The sequence below is a fragment of the Helianthus annuus genome, chromosome 13 (assembly GCF_002127325.2).
Source record: "Helianthus annuus cultivar XRQ/B chromosome 13, HanXRQr2.0-SUNRISE, whole genome shotgun sequence".
In the NCBI taxonomy this organism is placed as follows: Eukaryota; Viridiplantae; Streptophyta; class Magnoliopsida; order Asterales; family Asteraceae; genus Helianthus; species Helianthus annuus.
This window is the reverse complement of record NC_035445.2, coordinates 151,651,932-151,672,670: the sequence shown is the minus strand read 5'-3', so window position 1 is coordinate 151,672,670 and position 20,739 is coordinate 151,651,932. Positions and strand designations below refer to the sequence as shown.

At 35.0% G+C, this 20,739-nt stretch overlaps 3 long non-coding RNA genes across 6 annotated transcripts; all 3 read left to right on the top strand.

Moving 5' to 3' along the window:
- The first annotated feature begins 5,781 nt into the window (after positions 1 to 5,781).
- Positions 5,782 to 6,670, top strand: LOC110903403. Its single transcript, XR_002571910.2, has 3 exons — positions 5,782 to 5,936; positions 6,386 to 6,453; positions 6,549 to 6,670. It is a non-coding gene; the product is annotated as an uncharacterized LOC110903403 (long non-coding RNA).
- Positions 6,671 to 6,799: 129 nt separating this feature from the next.
- LOC110903402 lies at positions 6,800 to 9,194 on the top strand. 3 transcript variants are annotated; one of them, XR_004876357.1, is made up of 4 exons: positions 6,800 to 7,166; positions 7,447 to 7,518; positions 8,120 to 8,181; positions 8,878 to 9,194. It is a non-coding gene; the product is annotated as an uncharacterized LOC110903402 (long non-coding RNA). The 3 variants fall into 3 exon arrangements; XR_002571908.2 differs by having other exon boundaries at positions 7,383 to 7,518; positions 8,881 to 9,194; XR_002571906.2 differs by having other exon boundaries at positions 7,383 to 7,518.
- Positions 9,195 to 11,921: 2,727 nt separating this feature from the next.
- Positions 11,922 to 15,679, top strand: LOC110899784. Of its 2 annotated transcripts, XR_002570536.2 has the most exons (5): positions 11,927 to 12,400; positions 12,849 to 13,841; positions 14,094 to 14,220; positions 14,937 to 15,081; positions 15,373 to 15,679. It is a non-coding gene; the product is annotated as an uncharacterized LOC110899784 (long non-coding RNA). The 2 variants fall into 2 exon arrangements; XR_002570535.2 differs by having other exon boundaries at positions 11,922 to 13,841.
- The last annotated feature ends 5,060 nt before the right edge of the window (positions 15,680 to 20,739 follow it).

Here is a 20,739-nt window from a genome sequence, read left to right as displayed (position 1 = left end):
GGTTGGGATTTAGGTTGAGCAGGGGATACAATTTCTGTAATTTTAGATTTTGGATCTGGTGGCAACTTTCTCAGTGAATCTTTCTCCCCCTTTTTGGCATCATTATCATCATCATCTTTCTCAAAGATTGATGTAGAGGTGGAGCCAGTAAGTTTCAACAGATGTTTCATAATGTTCATAATGTCTGCTTGTGTGTCTTTATACCTGGCATCAACCAAATTTATGATAAATTCCAAACTGAAATTGCGGTTACTTTCAGCCAAATTCCTCTGAGCTTGAAGGATGGGTTGTATAGAATTCCAAAGCTCATTGGCAATTTCCTGTCTGGTAGGTTGACTTTTAAAAAGCTCTATCATCTGCTTAATCAATTCTTTCATTTCAGCAACATCTGTTTCTATGGTAGACACTCTAACCGTCAAATCCTTATAACTTAATTCGTCACCTACTTTAATAGGATCATCTGAATTCCCACCTGTAGTGGTTATATTTGTTTTAATAATAGGAGAAGTCTCCATATCATCAGAAACAGATGCCCCTTTTTCTTGGTTCTAGGGACTTCCCACTGAAGCAGAGATTACAGTTGTAACCTCAGCAGCGGTTGCCTTCAAGGGAGTCTTAATGATGTAACCACTGTCTAATGCAAATGTAGTGGAAATTGTAAAGGGAGAAATTCGTACCACACTTTCCCCGACCTTAAATGTGATGGCAACTGGATTATTATCTTTAGACTCTATTTCAGCATTAAACCAAAATTGTCGGAGTGTTTCTGTATGAACCGGAGCATCAGCAGTAAGGATTGATTTGTATTTTGATGCCGTTAAAAGGTCAATTATTGAGTGAAAGCTAGTATTTTTGCTGGTTTTCTTTAAGATGGGGAGGTAGTTGTGAGGGTTTTTGATGTTCAGAGACATGATTAGAGAAGAAGGTGATTTGGGGATGAAACAGGGGTTAAGTTGGAGGGTTTTTAATATGTTGGAAACTGTTTTTGAGAATTTTGAATTCAAGACGGCATTGGTAGAAACTCGATTTAGGGATGAAACAACTTTTATATAGAGAGAACAAGTGAAGGCTGACGTGGCTGTAGTTACAAATATCTGATGGCTAAGATCTGTCCACGTCAGAACCTCTCTTGCGACAACCGATGATAGTTGTTTGGAAACCTCTATTGGTCGACTACAAAAGTTGGGAACAGTGTGAGTCTAACAGTCGTTAGATAAACAGAAGTTATGAGAACAGATGATAACTTTCAGCAGTTGTTTTATTTTTAGCTAACATCTGCCCACGTCAGAACCTCTCTTGTCATAATGGATGACAGTCAGCAACATAGTAAATCAACAGTCATTAGGATAAACAGAAATTATGACAACAGACGATACCTTTTAGCAGTGGATGTATTTTTAGGCAAGCAGAAGTTTCAAAAACAGTTGTTTTCAATCGGTGTAACTCAACAGTCGTAAGTCTAACATCTGCTATTAGCCCAGCCACTGTTAGCATCAAAACCTCTGTTGAGCATTTTAAGATTGAATATCATCTGTTGTTCGTTAACATCTGTTGACCCATAGCAGACCTTTGCATCTTCAGACATTTATTCATCAGCAGATGCTCTCTTTTGTCAGACTTTAGCTACAACACACCTTTTACAACAGCAAATATCGACTCTTAGTAATTAGGTCTTACCGGAAATTCTTCCAAAAAACTGTTATTGATGAACAAAATTATATAATAATACTTAGGAATGACTGAAATAATTAAAATGAAGATGCGACAACAAAGATTAATAGTATTAAAATTTATTCATTTAGTCAACAGTGGTAAATCAACAGTCGTTGGCATACACAGTTGTTTCATAAGAAGGTTAGAATATATGACAACAGCAACATGCTTATACAAAGGTCTACAATTACAATTTCACATACTGTGCAACATCTAATCTAATGGACTAACAAACTCCCAACATCTGCTATTAACCTAACCACTGTTACTATAAAAACCTTTTATCAGCTCAACATATTTTGAATATCATCTGTTGTTCTTTAACATCTAGTCTCCCATATAGACCTTTCCTTCTTCAATCTTTCATCATCAACAGATGTTCTCTTTTACCACACTTTAAATACAACAGACCTTTTACAACTCCAAATATTAACTCTCTGTAATTTGTAGGAGCACAGATTCTTTAAAAAACTGCTATCAATGATCAAATTCTGAACATCTTTTTTATCTTTGCACTCATCTGTTCACCATCAAACCAACCCTTGATACTATTACACCCCTGTTGACTTACCAAACAGATGTTCAGACACAATTCAACATCAACATAATCTAAATCAAACTCAAACACTAAATAAGTAAAACTAAAACACAACATAGATTCATAAGATTAAAATTTATTCATGACATTAAAAGTCCAATAATTACATAACATACTGAACAACTAAACTTTCAAATCTAACAATAACAGCAAGAATTAAAAAACTTTAGCTTCAACTCCATCGATTGCTGAACCTCTCGATGTATGTCCTTCAGCATCGCCATGAACTACACGTCTTTATCATCGCACTCTATATTACTGACAACACAAAGCTCACGAACAGAAGTTAAAGGCATCCGCATAAGATTTCTGGAAACCTGCTCTCTCGTGAACATGCCAACTTGCAATCCATCAAAACATCTCTTTAGCTCTTGAAGAGTAGCCCTATCCTCATACACCTGTTCCTCGATTTGCCTGATAAAACACTGCTTTAAATCATCTGATTTTACAGAAGTGAAAGACGCCATTTCAATAAACTATATTACTTGACTTTCCTGAAAGTATGATATCTTCGTAGGAAAACGGGACGAAAAACAGGTGAAGTGGCTATGAGTTTATATACTGAAATATCAAACAGTGAAAGAAACCACACTTAAAGTGATTGTACATTTAATAATCTAATCAATCAAAACGCGTAGATTTAATATAAACATATTGATGTATATTTCAAAACAACAGTCTTTTAATGCAAAAACCTTTTCAAACCCCAACTTTTATGAGAAAACTGTAAAAATTAAATACCAAGAAACCCAAGAGACAAATTTTCGAAGTTCAAATAACAAAAACAAAAGCAGATTATCATAATTACAATTAACCTCTTCATTTACCATATAGACGTGTTTTTAAACTCTATAAAAGACCGATGATTATTTTTGATTCAAAACATCAACAAATTGTCCTACAAAATACTATCTGAGAAAAATTCTTCCACATTAGAAAATCTAACAAAAATCTACATGGCAAACTTCAGCTTCTACCACTGATCAGACACCAGCGATGTTAAAACACAATTCTCGATGCGGTCACTCAAATAAAAAGAACAGACGAAGAACTAAACATGAAAGTCGACATAATCAAGGACACTAATTACAACAAAACCTGGAACAACGTAGCATTGCTCGATGAAGTCCTCCACTCTCCTCTATCGGATTTCCAGAAGAATGTAGGAGAGTTTCTGACACAACTTCTAAAACAAGATCAGAAAATTTGCAACATGCTAACTGACCTGAAAAACAAAAGAGAGCATGAAATCACATGGAGACAGGCCAGAGTCTACGAAATCCTAGCAAGTGTTAACTCTAGCGTGTAATAGTTTATAAATATTTCATTAAATTTCTATTTTTCTATGTAATAGTTTATTTTAATAATCTCAATATGCATCTTAACATATTCTAAAATGTCAGTGTCAATAAAAACTCTCAACATCATCAACAGTTAATCAAAATAAGAAACAAACCTAAAATGCAAAGTTCTCCTCTCAACTGTTGTAGCACATCTAACTTTTCACGATATTGCACGAGTCTATACTTTGTATAAAAGAAGAAAATCTCACTGACATAAGAAAATCTGACGTTCGATTTAACGAAAATCGAACAATTCAACTCTCCCATTAAAGAAGGTAGCACATGCAACTTTTCAAAATGTTGCAACAATGATACTGCAACATCGATGTTGAAAGGTTGATGTGTGAAGAGAAGCTTCATTGAAACGACGATGTTGGAACAATGATAATGGAAAGATAACATGTAAACAGAAGTTCAAACACATGATATTGTAACGATGATATGTAAACAGAATCAACAAACATTCGAACAAAGAAGTATAATCAGAGATTAGCCGGCTGAATCACGAGAAATATGCATTTGAGAGAGAGAGAGAGAGAGAGAGAGAGAGAGAGAGAGATACGCTTGCAGATATGAGCGAAAGAGATTTGAATGTGAAGCCAGATTCATATATCTTATTTATAGGATTAGAATATATGGTTTGAATTTTGAATTTTGAATCTGGAGCTAGAATTTGAATTTGGACAGTCGTTTACTTTGGGAACAGAGGTTTGATTATAAGGTGAAGGGCAGAGGTTTGAATAGAATTTAAAATGATTTTATATAATAGGCTTTATGATGCAGTAATGACATAAGAAAAGCATTGTTGGACAGCCTCTCTGGCTGACAGATCAGCTTTTCTTATGTCATTAGGATTTCTCCTTTTATAGAAAATATAGATTGATATTGATATTGATATACTAGTATTTATATAGTTATCTGTTTGTTTTTTTTACTACAAAGATAACCTGAAATATATACACACACATATATATATATATATATATATATAATAAGCCGTTAATTATAACAAGCCCAACGAGCTACCTAACGAGCGAGCCACGAACTGAACCTACCCTGTCTCGGGCTCGGCTCGTTTACAAACCGAGCCAATTTCAAACCGAACTTTTTCAAGCGAACTTCAAGCGAGCCGCGAGCTGCGAATTTTTGAACAGCCCTAATTTTCTTCACTTGCAAAACAAACAAAGAAACCAAATAATGAATTATGTATAAAAGAACTATACCACACTTTTCTTTTAATCGAGAACACAAGAGAACGGAATGCATTGTAATTTGACTTAAAGACTAACTTAAATACACAAGAAGACGGAACACATAAACTAATTGTAATTTGATTCAAAGACTAACTCAATAATCTATTATCTATATTAAAACAAAACAAACTTATGCCACTTGGCATGTAATTAGGCTACCAGATGCCACGTGGCATCTAATTGTTTCTCGAATTCTTTCTTTGAGCGGCAAATGAATAGACACTACCTTCACAAAGCTTCTCAAACAATCCGCCCTCAATCTTGCCAAAATTATAAAATCGTTTCCTTTTTCAAATGAATTTCATTGAGAAACCCTAATTTTAGTTTCATCTCTAACTCTTGATTATGTTCCGTCTCTCACACGCTTTGGAATTGTTAGGGTTTCTGCGTTATCAATGAATCGCTTTCTGCCTCTCATTCATTCCTCTATGAATCCGACTCTGATCTTCGTGATAAAGGTTAGATTTTATCAATGGATCAACTATCGTTCTTGATATTTTAGATTTTATAACTAATAATTTCTTTTGTTTTGTATATCTCATCTGAAATCAGTTGTATCCTGGTTCTCCGATTGTTGTGATCCAGTCAGTCCGATAACAAGGATGTTAGATTCAATTTTTCACCACCGCTAACCTGATTTGGTCTTTTTTTTGTAGTATAGTTTATCTACTCAAATCTAAATGTGTTAACAGGTATGTAAGCTAAAAATATCATTTTTGTTTCTGATTTTTTTGTAGATCTGTTATGTATATGATATTTTAACGTTTTTGTTCTTCAATCTGAAGAGAGTATACATGTTTTTTTCTTTATTTGGGAAGCAAATTAATAAAAGAAATTAGGTATTTTTAACTAGAGTTTGTTTATATGAAGGTGTCAGATCCAAATGCCTTTAGAAGTTCATCAATGGCTCGAATGAAGCTCTAATTTGGACAAGTGATGATTGACGATGATAGTAGCTTGGGTGGTGGTTTTGGAAGGATTGGGTGCCGGTCTACCATGTTTGGATGCAACTGGAGGTTGTTTGGTCAGGTAATTCGGTTCAATATGCGTTTCTACGACGTAATTGGTTTACTTTTACAGTTTGATTTGAGTATAAACGGTACAGTTGTTTGTAAATTCTTTTGGATATGAATTATATCTGTGCATTGGTTATTGTATGTATACAAGTATTTGGTTTGATATCCAGTACTTTGTTTATAATTGAAAAGTTTTAAGACGCACACCAAGTGCTTGATGAAATGTTTCAGCAAAAGTGACTTCTATTTCACATATTTTTAATCGGGTTCTTAGTGTTCCATGCTCTTTGATTACAAATTTATTTGAGATGTAATTTAATTTTTCTATAATAGTCTATACATTATATTTGTTACAAATTTATTTGAGATGTAATTTAATTTTTCTATAATAGTTTATACATTATAATAGTTATACATATAAGTTGCTTTCTAATTGTTGATGTCAACTTTGTTCCAAAAAAGTTATGGAATACATTGCTGGAGGAGAGCTATTTGACAAGTTTGTAGCGCAACGCTTCAGTGACCATGAGGTTCTACTATGACGTCTAACTTTCGTTTCTTTGATGATTTGTATTCTGATTAGTCTTCTTACATTCTCACTATGTGCTTTCAATTAAGGAACCAGGTAAGTATTCTTGATTATGTCTAATGGAGGTCTGAACAAGCCAACGGTTCATAATCATTTATCTCTTGGCGATTCGATTGACTTTGTGAAGGTTTAAGAGGTAATTTAATTAGTTTTTTTTTAATTGATCAATGCTAACTTCTTTTGATTTTGAGTTCTTTAATTTAGGGTATAATATTTTAAATGAAGTTTCACTCAATGATTCAGTGTTATTAAGTTTAGTGTTTGATATGTTAAAACGAAATATGGTTCGCCGGGCCGGAGAAATCAAGGTCAACCGAGATTTCCATGCTTCACCGGCCGAAGAAAACAATCTCGCTTCACCGGCGTCTATTCATATGTCGCTTCACCGGCGTCGTCGGTTCAGATATCACTTACCGAGCCTTCAATTCAATATGTCGGTTCAACTTTGCATCCTTTTACCCTTCTATTTACGAGCGGTTGAATCGCCCCATCCGTTTGAATTGAAGCCTACTTTAAGCCTCGAACTCAAAGCACACCTTTCCGACCACATTTCTTATGGGCTTTGATTGACTACTGGTGACAGCTAGGATCATAGATTCAAGATTACATGTTCTACACCCAGTTTGCTTCCAATTCGTACCACTCGCGATTAAGGTAACCATTGGTCACTAATTAACTATCTGATTTCCGGTTTTCCAACTAGATAAAATACATAGTTTTACTTTTGCCTTCCACAATCATTATTTTTGTAACTATGATTAGAAACTGATTATTTGCAATTCAAATCACATAAATAATGTATGTTGTTTACAAGACATGGAATCATTTCATTATGTTTCAAATATGGCGCTTTTAACGTTTTTTGTATAGTCCATGTGTGGTCATGGTTACCTTAGATGTTACGCTTGATGTATTTTGCTACTCTGGCTTCAAGATGGGTATACATTTCAAAGCGGACTAGACTCACTTTATTAGTACCAGAGATGGACAAGAGATTTATACTCAGGTTAGGGTATCCTCTATTTTATTCAAGTCAATGTATGCATCAAGTTCATAAAGCAGAGCTGTTTGTTGCAAATGATTTTTTTGAAAGTAAAATAAAAGGTCAACGTTTCTTTTTTCAATTTTAACAAAAAAGTCAACAGAAATCAAAGAAAGGTTGTAGGTTATATTTGTTTGCAATATATAGATATGGGGTGTAATATTGAATGCTGATACAACTTTTGAGCCTACGGTTGGTTTATTTTGGTTTTGTTTGAATGGGTAGTTAATAAGGCCATAGGCGATGGTTGGTATGGTTCAGGATTTGGAGAGTGTGAGATATAACAGTGGACAAGTGGAGTAATTTGTTTAACCAATAAGAACACTAGCTATACTATCATTTGTTCTTGAAAAAAATCTGTCATTTTTTTCTTTAATTTGTACTTTTAAGTCGTAACTATGATATATATTGACAATTTGACATGGATATTGTTCTATGTGAGCCTCTTTATATTCCGGCCCTGTTTCTTTTTTTCTTTTCTTTTTTTGCTTTTATTGTACAACCAAGTCGTTATATAGGGTATAAGTAAGATTAATGATAAATTGCTCATGTTGGTATCATCCAGATTTTAACGAGAATTCACAAGTTGGGGAGTTGTTCAAAGGCATTTGTCGTCTTTTATACGAGGTTATATTTCTCTCTTCTTTTGGGTTTAAGTATGTTTAATATTTTATTATGACATGGAAAGAAAGCAAAACTATAATCCTCAGTAGGATATTCGTTTTATGAATCTACCAAAGTGTTATGTGGTTGATGATGCATACTATAATTCTATATTAAATACCATGAAATGTGTGTTTGGTCTTTAGTTTTATTTATTCATTATTATCACAAAGTAAAACGAATTCTACATATATTACATATATGATGCCAAACTCTTTTCTTACACGATTTATAAATGCCGAGATTTAGGCACAAAAACCCCAGCTTGCTTTTATGAGTATTTTGTAGTATTTTTTTTAGTAATTTTGTTATTTCTTAAGTAACAATCAAGTTCCCTCAAACATTCCAAGTTGGATTCTCAGTTATGGGTTATCAATAATTTTCACATATACATATTATGTGAGGCACTGAGGCATTATTTTGGTTTTTGAGGACATGGGTTTGATGCTCATATAATAGGGAATCGTACCTATAACATTACTTTTAGAGATCCATTCCCATTCCCTTGCATTTGACCACAAAAAACAAAAACATGGTAATTATGATTTTCATCAAAGGTTGATGCTCGGTAGTTGTCTCTTAGTAATAAATTCTTAATGGTCAGCCAATTCTTACACAAATTATTTAACTGTTAGTTCTTTTGGATTTATATTTTATTAGCAGGTCTGTGCTTCCCAACAACTTCAAGGTGGTGCTTGCTTCGTACATCAAGTCTCTCTCTCTCTCTCTCTAATTATATGTGTGTTTGGATTTAGGCGTAATGTGACAATCTTGATGAAATTTGACATTGTAGATGATCGCAATGATGTTTGTATTGTTATTGTGTAATTAGTTCACAAGTCTACCTACAACTTCACAGCCTGTGATTAAGATTACGATAGTTTATAACTCTTCTTATAGCAAAGACATTAACATGTCAATCTTTTAATTATGTATTAACATAAATAATAATTAATATATCTCGAGATATTACATTATTTGTCTCATTGTAGTTTACTAATTTATTATTACTTGAACGGTTATTTAATTCAAACGATTACTTCAATAAATTAAACTTATTCATTTGTGTTTTAGTCCACCCGCGAACCTCGCGGGTTCTTAAACTAGTATAATATAAACAAGCTAAAGGAAATTCAAATAAACAATTCAAAAAACTAAATGATATTTATCCCCCCAGTGTTGCATCCTTAGGGTATCCGAGGCGGTTTCTGGGAGGTGAGCGTAGAATGGAGTTATCGCACGGGGAGTGTGCCACCAACACTCCAAGTGTCGCGCCAGGGGGGGGGGGGGTGAGCGGTGACTACTCACCGCATGCGGGAAGAGGAGGGAGAGGGGGTAATGGTGGGCCCCACTTTCTTTCAACCGATCATACATTTTTCCTTTTAAAAAATGGCATAAGTGAAACCACCCCTTGTGATTAAGTGCTTGAGGAGAGTTGGACATGAGAGTTGACATGAACGAATTTGATTGGCTGCAGTGAAGGGAGTTGAGGGGAGCACCCCTCTCACCCTTATGAAGTGTTTTGATGTTGCCGTTATTTGATGTTTATCCAAACCAGATTGATTTTAACAAAAGAATTAAAGAAAATGGTAACCAGGTAGTTTCTTAATAAAAGAGATAGTGTAATAAAGGTTTTAGTAAGGTGATATATATAAAAATTTCAAAAAGTATAATAACTAATGAAAACACTATTTTGATAAATGGTTTTCAGAGAACACTAAAATGGTAAATAGTTTTTCCTCCAACACCATTATAGGAAAAAACTCTGTTTTGTTTCACATGTTTGCATCATATGTTCAAGTACTAATTTAATATTCTAACTAGGTTAGAACCCCGTGTATTACACAGGTTGCATAAATGTAATTCTGATAATAAAAAAAGATATATCTTCAAAAAACTCGTATATTTCACGTGTTGAATAAATATAATATCATATTAAATTCTCTTTGAATAGAGTATAAAATTATTATATTTAAAAATATTGCTATTTCTGCATGTTGAAGCAATGTGCAATAAATGATGGGTTTAAACCAATTATAACAGTACGCTTACCATTATAACGATGTGTCTAAAAACATTTACATTCCCGTATGCTTCGTACGTTATATGCATTTTGTACGTTAATGCATATATATCTATACACACACACACTCATAATAAAAACAAACGTTTATACTTATCTAAATTCTTGTTTGAAATTATTTATAGAAAACCAATATTTATTCTTATCTAATATTTTATTGAAGTTATTAATGTTATTTAATATGAGAGATAAATAGGAAAATAAGGTAAGAAAGTACCAGAAAATGACACGTGTCAAAAATGATTTTCATTTATTAGTACACTAAGTTAGAATCCCGTGTATTACACGGGTTGAATAAATGTAATTTTACGTATTAAATAATAAAAAAAGTTATATCTTTGAGAACTTCGTGTATTGTACGGGTTGAGTAAAGTTAATTTTATATATTAAATAATGAAAAAAGTTATATTTTTAATAACCTCATGTGTTATACGGGTTGAGCACATGTAATTTTATATACCACACAATAAAAAGTTATATCTTTATAAACCCTATGTATTATATGGATTGAATAAATCTAATTTTATATACTACATAATAAAAAAGTTATATTTTTTAAAAACCCCGTGTATTACACAAGTTGCAAAAATGTAATTTTGTGTGGTAACATCTTTAAAAAAACTAACGGATATACTCGATATACGATGGATGGGGTGATTGCGGTGGCGGTTCTTATAAATGTCACGTAAACATAGTGATTACCGTATTTGAGTTGAGAATTGAACACGGAAATAAAAGTATAGAACCAATAAACATTGATTAATATTTTTGTTTACCCCTTATAAACATTTTTGAAATAGGTTCTATCCTTAACTACTTTAGTTTAATAAATAAATAAATCATTTACATTTTATTAATTTATATTGAAGGGATTATTCCAAACGTTATGTGATGTGTTAACCATATGAAAACGCACGTTTTGACGTATCCGATTGAACTCATTATATCCTATAGTTGCATTGCGATTGGATCAAAAAGTAACGTAAATCTAATTTATATCGTACAATCATAACGTATTATACGCGACCGACTAACTCAAATTTATATTGTCAAGGCAAAAACTCTTGAGGGGGTCAAAGTGACATTTACAAAGTTCATAAAAAGTTAAGTGGTTTGTATTTCCTGAACTTAAGGGCTAAGAAAAGGGTAAAGATAAAATTTGACAAAGTTTTGGGGTAAGAAAGGAAACTATAACAAAGTTATAAATATCATAAAATATTATATTATCTCCTATACAAATTATTTAAATTTATATTAAATTTATTTTTGTAGTTATTTTTTAATTGATATTAATTATCTATAAAAATAGATGGCTTCAATAAATGACATGTGTCCTTTTATTGGTTTCTTTTATTATATAGTATAGATATAGATAAAGATAAAAATAAAGATTAGTTGGAAAAGGTACATCGAAAGAAAACTAAGGCAAATTCTAGAAGAATGCAATGACGAATATTATATTATAAATCTATTAAATCACAAAGCTTGCAAACAGTAACATGGCCCATGTGTCATCTTTTGATTGGTTTTTTTTCCTTTCTCACTTTTTTATTGCGTTTATATATCATTTGTGTTTAATCATCTTCATCTCTTACCTTCTGGTAAAGTGGTTTGGTGTAAGGATGTGTTATTTCCAGCCGTAGGTTCGATTCTTTGTTATCCTTTTTTTCTTACCTCACTTTTTTCCCTTCAACACCGCCTCTTCACTTCCACGCGTCCTCACCCAGTAAACACATTAACCTTACTGCCAAACCTCACAATAGTCAATTAAGAGAGAGAGAGAGAGAACAACCATCGACGGTGAAGGCTTATTTGACGGAACGGCGGTGGTCGGTGGTGATGTTCTCAGATGTGACGGCTAGGGTTCTGGTTACCCTAGACGCGGTGACTCAAACTTTAACAAGGTTTTGGGCACATCAAAGTCGGCTCGAGGGTTTTCCGCTGGTCTCCATTTGTTTTCAGCAAAGATTGTCAGAACACGAATCTTAGAAGTGAACCAAACTCTTTTTAAGATCGATCTATTGTTGCATGTCATTATTTGACTCAGATACCCCAGTAGTGGAAGTAACGTCGTTCACGTTAATTGGAGACTTATTGAAGGTAATATTTAAGTGTGAAACTGCATTGACATCATTCATTGCTGAATTTCAATAGTGATTTTGAAATATTGCTTTTGGAGTCATGTTTGAAAGTTCCTTGCTTTTGGTATATCATCTGATTTTGAGTGTATTTTAACGGGTCATGTTGTATTTAGTTCGATCTTGGTTTAGGGTTTTGGTGCTAAAGGGCAAGTGAGTTCTGCTTTTGGTTTGCAGTTTGGTAGCGCTGGTTTTATTTGATCATGAAAACCAAACAATAGAATTATTGTAACTTATGATTCAGTATTATAAATTAAGTTTTTAGCTTTGTCCAGAAGGCATAAAGTTTTTGGGGGTTTACAAATGGTTTTCATCATGGGTGCATCAACAGTACAAGTACTAACCCTAAGTGTTAACTTTTTTTATGATTTGCAAACACGTTTTTCTTAGACGGTGTCATGGTGATACAGTAAACTGGTAACCCAATGCTCCCTGGAAACCTGGTAAGTTTTTGCGGTGATGGTGGGATTGATCGATGAGAAAAACGGTGATGGAAGTCGGCGTTTGACGACTTGCAAAGAGGGTATCACTTTTGGCAGTAGTAATCAGTTTTCATGTCATCTCTTGGGGCGATATTCATTAGCAATTGGTGGTGTTCGATGGTTGTTTAGGGCAGTGATAGGTAAACTCGGTACTAGAGAAATTGATTGAAGTGGTTTCTGAACCATGGCGGTGATTTTTGTGGGTGGTCGTTTGTTGTTTGGTTTCGGTGCAAAACCAATTGTGTCCCTGGTATTGCAGTTGTAACAAAATCGGTTCTGTGGGGATGATTTTCGGTTAAAGTTTCGACATGTCCTTTGTTGATCGATGTCACCTCTTCATTGCAACCTCTGGTATGAAGTCATGGTGAAGTCGGCGTAGAGGTGGGCTCATACTCCAGCAGCGGCACATGAATTCCGGTTAACTCCGGTGAGAACCCAGTGTACAGTTGTTGTGGTTCTACCATCCAACCACTTGAATGCGGCAAACGCCGGAGGCGGTTTGAAGTTCTGGTAGCAATTCAAGACTCCAATGTGTAGCAAGATCACCACTTTTACAATTTCAAGATTCATCAGTTTGGCCGCAAAAAAGGGTTTATATAATTGAGGGAGATCTAGGTAGCTTCTGACTAAAGATCTCAAAAATTGGGTAGCAATAGTGTCGACAATGGACATGCAATGGCTTCTTATTTAGTGGAAAATTTATACTTATGGTATCCTAAAGAAGCTTACTTTTGTTAAAATCTGCAGATTTTGTTGATAAATGGACAGGTACAATCTGCAAAATGTATCTAGACAAACAGAGTGATCACCGGTTATGCATTGACAAAGCGAAGTGAAGACTATTCTTTGTGGTCTACATCACACATAGTTCCAGTGTTCTTCATTTTTAGGCGGTGGATTTGGGATTTATATAATGCAAAGGTGTGTCATTCATAAATTTATTAAAATCCTCAATCTATGTTGGAACATATGTGTGAATTCCAGTCAGATCTTGTTGTTTTACACTGCAGAAGTAGTGGAACAAGACTAAAGTATATGAATGGATGCCAAAAATTGGCATTACAACTAATAGTTATAGCAATTCGGAATTCCAGTTATGCTCTTCATTATTTTCATAGTAATTAAATGAAAATTGACGACTTTTAATATTAATTTTTGGTGTGTATTGTTCAGGGAAATGATGCATACAAGAAAGGATAGTGGAATAAAGAGGTAACATGTTATACTGAAGCTAACAAGTTGGATAAATCAATGCTCCTTTCTACTTCAACGGAGCAACTACCAACACAGAATTAGGATGGTATGCTTTCAGTGTCTTAGATTTTTTTAATCCCACTTAGACTTATTCACGATCTGGTTTTGATGGTCCTTAGGTCAAACCGTAGGCCAAACCATTAGTAGGTTTTTGAAAATAAAAAACCGAACCAAACCAAATCGTTACTAACGGTTTGGTGTTGATTTGATTTCACGTTTGGACTTTATTAAATTCTTTTATGTTCAATGCGTAATTTTTAAAATAAACTCCCAAGATACAAGTTGTTTGGACAATTACCATGATTAAAATAACATAACATAAATCACAAATAGTAAAATGCTATATTATTTAGCATTGTTTTAATTCAACTAGGCATGATAAAATATATCATTTAATGTTACAATCTTGTCCGGTTTTATATGATCGGTTATTCATATAAACCAAACCGTTCGCTACGTTTAAAACTTTGAAACTGACCGACCGAAAAGTGAGAAAAAACCGAACATTAAACCGAACCGATGACCAGTTTGGATGGTTTCACAGTTTTAAACCCAACCGTGAACACCTCTAATCCTACTTAATAAGAAGGTTAGCAATCGTGCAAGTTATTTTTTTTCTAGCGAGCGTTTAGTAAAACATTTTGTAACAGATAGTATTTTGATATGCTATTTTTTCTGCTTGAACATGTGATCAAACTTTATTTAACTTGAAATATAACAGTTTATTCTCTATCATGTTCTTTCCCCTGATCTCAACAATAGGGAGACTAAAGTTGGTAAGTTTCATTGCCATCAAAAAGTGCCAAGGAAGATTTGAAGACACCGGTAGCGAGACGACATCGATGGAAGAGATGGTCAAGGTGGGCCATAGCAATAGCATAGTAATAACCGACTGAACCCTTATGAGGTAAATCTGATCATCTATTTTTTTAAATCCCTTCACTCCATCAGAATATATGTGATGTATAACGAACCTGAATGTCCTAAACATATCGATCAATCTTGAACCCACAAAAACAATACGATTAATACCATAGTCGAATCAGAACCAATACGAGCAGGATGTTCTCATGCTATTATGCTACTAATACATCATATGATGTACTATATTTTACTTCGTCAAAAGTGTCGGCATGTAATACAAACAAATCTCACGATATGTTTGTGAATGTTAATGACGAACTTTGATTATATGCAGATGCTAAGAAAGGTGGCAGAGCAGTTCAAGGGGAGGGCAACTTATTATTTAAAAGAAGGGGCTTCACTTATGACGGTGCTGACACCATCGACAAATCCAAAATATGTTACTACATTCTTTCACTTCTAATATATGGTAACAGTAATCAAGATTAAGCCTAGCTAAACAAATTCGGTCAGATAACATGTCAAAACGGGTCGTTTTAACTTTTAAGAAGTATTTATTTACTTTTGAGTCAAAATCTTTTCCACAGCTTGGGTTGAGACGTGTTGATTTAGGGAAAAGGCTATCAAAATGGGTTTGTTTGTATGACGGTGTTGAGGCAAGAACTAGCAAAGCTTAAGAGGGAAACCACAATATGATATGGTCTAAATGATCAAGAATTAGGTGTAGTTTATATGAACTTGATAATTTTTTAAAAATTTTGTATTGGGATTAGAATCATTAAACGCCCTGTTCATCCCTCACAACGCAAAAAATGCTTGCAGTCGAAGCTTATTGAATCTAACATGTAATGTCGCGCAACGCGCGACAATGAATTCCCCTAGTTTGTTTTTAAACAAAACACGAGTAAATGTTTTCTAAGAATGCAAATAACCCTAAGGTACACAAACCCACACCGAGTGTCACTGATGGACCTACAAGTCAATTTTGGCCTACTCAATTGGTTTGTACATAGTTGGGTTGTTTAGGTAATTACACAAACCCACATCGTCTTACAACACGTCCTTTTGGGCCAACTATACATATAGGTATAGATTATATTCTCCGATCTTAATGGGCTTTGACATGTGTTCGTGGGTTATTTAAGATTACATAGAGATCAACGTAGCTTGATGATGTTATAACAAATCATTAACTAAATTACGTTTTAAGGTTATTGGGTTAGTTAAGGTTACACAACCCCACACCGGATTACAAGTCATTTGGGCCTACTATACATGTGTATTACACCTTGGGTCTTAACATATGTGTATATGTATCAGTTAAAGTGACATAAATCAACATGATACATGTGTATTACAACTTGGGTCATAACATGATTTCATGTATGTGTTGGTGTATTAGTTAAAGTTACATAAATCAAGTTGATGAGATCATAACAAGTCATTACCTAATTTTTTTTCCAAGTCAAACATTTTTTTTATATAGATTAAAACCTCTTTTTTTTTCCCTTTTCAAATAATTAAATTACAAACTAATGGCAGGTAGACGAGCAACAAGCTGCGCCGCTACCCCTTTCTGAATAGCAAACCCTACCCTGCTAAACACAAAATTCTGCCCCTTAACATGTGCGGTGTTATTGCTTACCACCTGTTGAACCCGCTTTAGGAACCGCACCGCGTCAGGGGCGAGAGCGCCAAACGTATCGAAAGTGAACGGGACGAACACGTGCTGATTCTCGATGCAAGCTTTTTCGTGTTTAGCTACTTTGCCTGCCCCTGCCTTGGTTATCGCCTGTCCCGCCACAAACCCATGGTCCCTTAGCCCAACGAGGGGGGACACACCTGTCAAATCGACACACGCGTGTTTCCCTCCTTCTCATCCAAAAACAAGAATGTCAGCGGGCCGTACCGTAGATCTCCCATGGATCAGTCAAGAAGTTCACCGGAGCTTCCTTTTTTGCCGAGATCCCTGCTCGCTTAAGGACATCATACAACACATCTCGAACTAAATCATGTCGATACTTAAAGCCCGGTAATTCTTTGCAATATACTGCATGCTACCCAAAAGAATCCAAGCAACACTTCCGACATACAGGAAACGGGTCATCAGCCGGGAAAAGGGGTATCATTAAACGGTATTTGAGGATAGCCCGGTATTCCACAGCTGACATACATTGCCGTAAACCTTCGATGGGAACAACAAACAGGAAATCCTGAGCATGGGGGGCTCGCAAACACTCAAACATGGCTCGCTGGCGAGGGGAAAAAGCAAACTTCTCTTCAACTGTCTTGACAATTTCGCCATATAAGGCATTCACCAGAATTTTCTGGGCTTTAATGGGGGCGGTGTCTTTAATGTAGAAACCGCCAAGATCAAGATCGGGAAGAGAACTATGCAGATTGTCCAACGCACCCTTGTAATCAGAGTCCAACAACTCTCCCCCACATTCGCGAAGGATGTGGTCTTGAAGAACCCAAGATTGGGCCCTTGAAGCCACAAAAGCGTAGGAAGAGGCATCCTCAGCTGAGCAAATCCCAAGCCCCCCAAAACGTGTCGGGAGGGAAGCTAACCTCCATTGTAGGTCCCCGAAAAAGGCACCCCCACAAACAACAATGTCCTCGATCGTATTCCGAAGACCTTTGTCAAAAACAGAGACGACTTCCCCAACATAAGAAGGCTGATACGTTCTAAGCCCAAACAACAGTTTAGCAACCCCCATACATGAACGAAGCAGGAGGAGTTCGCTGTGAGTGTCCTTAAGGCGTTTGAGGCATCCCAAAAGTACCTCACGTATTACATTTTTCAAATATTCTTACAAATTATAATAATCTCTCTTTCCCTAGTACAACACAACAAGCCACACATTATGATGTTGGCGCATATAAAAACACAAAGTGGATTCTCTCTCTTTTTAAGGTGATTTACAATGCATCGATAGAGATACCACATACAAATAAGAGGATTCTAAGATGACGGTTGTCGTATTTATCCGTATCGAAAGTTTGTTTGATGTGCACTTTGGTGTTATTTATAGCCTTAATAAACTGACGGATTACTGACACCACGCGTCGGTAAACTCACAACACAAACGAAGTTCTGAAAAGTCTTATAGCGAGAAGCGGGTAAAACTTTTTAATCGTCAATACCCATTCCCCCAAAATGACGAAGAAACTCAAAGACTCCAGCCACAGGTTTCCGTGTTGGTAATGTGTAAGAAATCATTGACTGATTACCAGCTATAACATTTTTTTTAACGACAAATTTGGATCACTGACGGACCACTAGAGTATCATCGTGTCACCAGCGTGTAAGATTAAATATATTATGATTTAATATTTAATCTCGTAGCCATTATAATCATTTACATAATATAGATCAAAATATATAATAATCTATTAAATAATTAGTTGGTAATTGTTGATGGACCATATTACCCTTATTAACTAATTAGTAATTAGGTTTCCTCTTGGGTGCGTATATAAGGAGATTTATGTAGAGGTTCTAAGGTTAGACACATAACCTAATTCTAATAACATCAAATCGGCCTCCTTCTCCTCAACCGATTCCCTTTCGGTTTTCATCATCACTATCATTAGTTCACACCCTAAGGAGGAACCAGATCATCCTGACAAATGTCAAACTCAATGGCTGCATCTCTCATTGGATTCTCCACTGCACTATCTGTTATAACAGGTATGTTTTCATGTTTTCCATCACGCTTAAAACAGAACTGATCAACATGTGGTATCAGAGCGTATGTTGATTAATCGGTTCTGTTTTCGTATCCATTAATTCTAGGATAGAAATCTGGAAAACGGAGTTTTGAAAACTTAATAAACCATGACAGCCGGTTTCGTGTCCCTTTAATGTTGGCGAAATCACTGTTTTGAAAGACTAGTTGGTTAATCATGTGACTCGAAATCAAATGGGTTAAATTTTTATGTCCGAAATCTGTATAAAACCCTTAATTTTCAGGTTTCAGGTTCCAGAATCATGTTTTAATTTTTTAGGGTTCATCATGTGTTCTTAGAAAATTCGAAATTCCTTTATGTTTTGGAATATGATTTGGATTATTGAGTGTTTTTCCATGTTTTGATCTGTTTTAACTCTTAGAAATTTTCGAAAACTGTTATTAGATCAATAGATAAATTTTTTTTTGAAATATTTGATAAAATTAGATCAGCACTAAAATAGGAAATTACATCTAAAATTCCCTAAGAATTCGAATTTTCAGTTATTTTCACAATAACAGCTGTTAACAGAAGGTTCGAGATCACCTTAACGACTCGAGACCATAAGATTTCGACTCGAAATCATAAGGGTTTTCAGTTTTTCATGACTCGAGACCATGATTGCGACTTGAGACCATAAGATTTCGACTCGAAATCATAAGGGTTTTCAGTCTTTCATGACTCGAGACCATGATTGCGACTCGAGACCACAAGGTTGCAACTCGAAATCACAAAGGTCTCAATCTTTACAACTCGAGACCATGATTCCGACTCGAGACCACAAGGTTGCGACTCGAGACCTCGAGATTTCGACTGGTATTAGTGACTCGCAATCTGAGGGTTGCGACTCGAGACCTTAATGACTCGAAACCTCATAATGATTCAAGATGAGTTGAGACTTTACTCGAGACCTCATAACTAAGTCGAGATCTCATAACTGAGTTGAGATCTCACTCGAAACCTAAGACTAACTCGAAATCTCAACCTCATTACTTTATTAAGCTGTTAATGTGAGCTAAAATTTGGTGGTTTGCTATTAAGTAATTGGTTTTTGTAAATACTTAGTTAATTAATCAGAATCAGATAATGTTTTACAAAACAAAAATAGCTTAACTTGAATGAGCTTCTGATGTATCATTTCTGGCCAAAGCTGATTTGATACATCTACTTATCGTTTAAGTATTACGAAAGCTATGTTGAGTGTGCATTACAAACGTGAATGTCTTAATTTCTGGCCAAAGTTGATTTAATTCATTCGTGTATAGCATACACAACAAGTGCATAACTAAAGTGATTGTTTCATTTCTAGCCAAAGCTGATTTGTCACAATCACTTTGCACACATGCTTAAATGATTACACTTCTGGCCAAAGCTGATTTTTCTTTGTTTAAGTAGAATTTTAACTAAGTCTATTATTTTGATGTTAGTAATAGACAATATCACAGCTTCATTATTAAAATGGTCATTATTTATGCCTGCCTTAGTATAATATGCCCTTAGATCACGTTAAGACTTCTTTCTTAGTATCATAATTCGCTCATCTTATTTCCACTATCAGCACCCAATTGCGGGATTCCACCGTTGACTGGTGATAACTTTGCTGCATGGAAGGATGCTCTCATTCTTACGCTTGGATTGCTGGACTTTGATTATGCTCTAAGGGAGAATAAGCCAGCGGACCTTACTCCTTAAAGTACTGTTGCTAAGCAGTTGACTAATGAAAAGTGGACTAGGTGTAACCGCATGTCTCTCATGTTTATGAGGCAGTCCATAAGCAATGCAATCAGAGGAGCCATTCCTGATTCTGAAGATGCTAAAACCTACTTGGCTTCTGTGGAGGCACAATTCAAGGGGACATCTAAAGCACACGCTATTACTCTTGTCCTCAAGCTGGTGAGAACTAAGTATGATGGGAGGAGCGGAATTCGCGAACACATCATGATGATGAATGACATGGCCAATAAGCTGA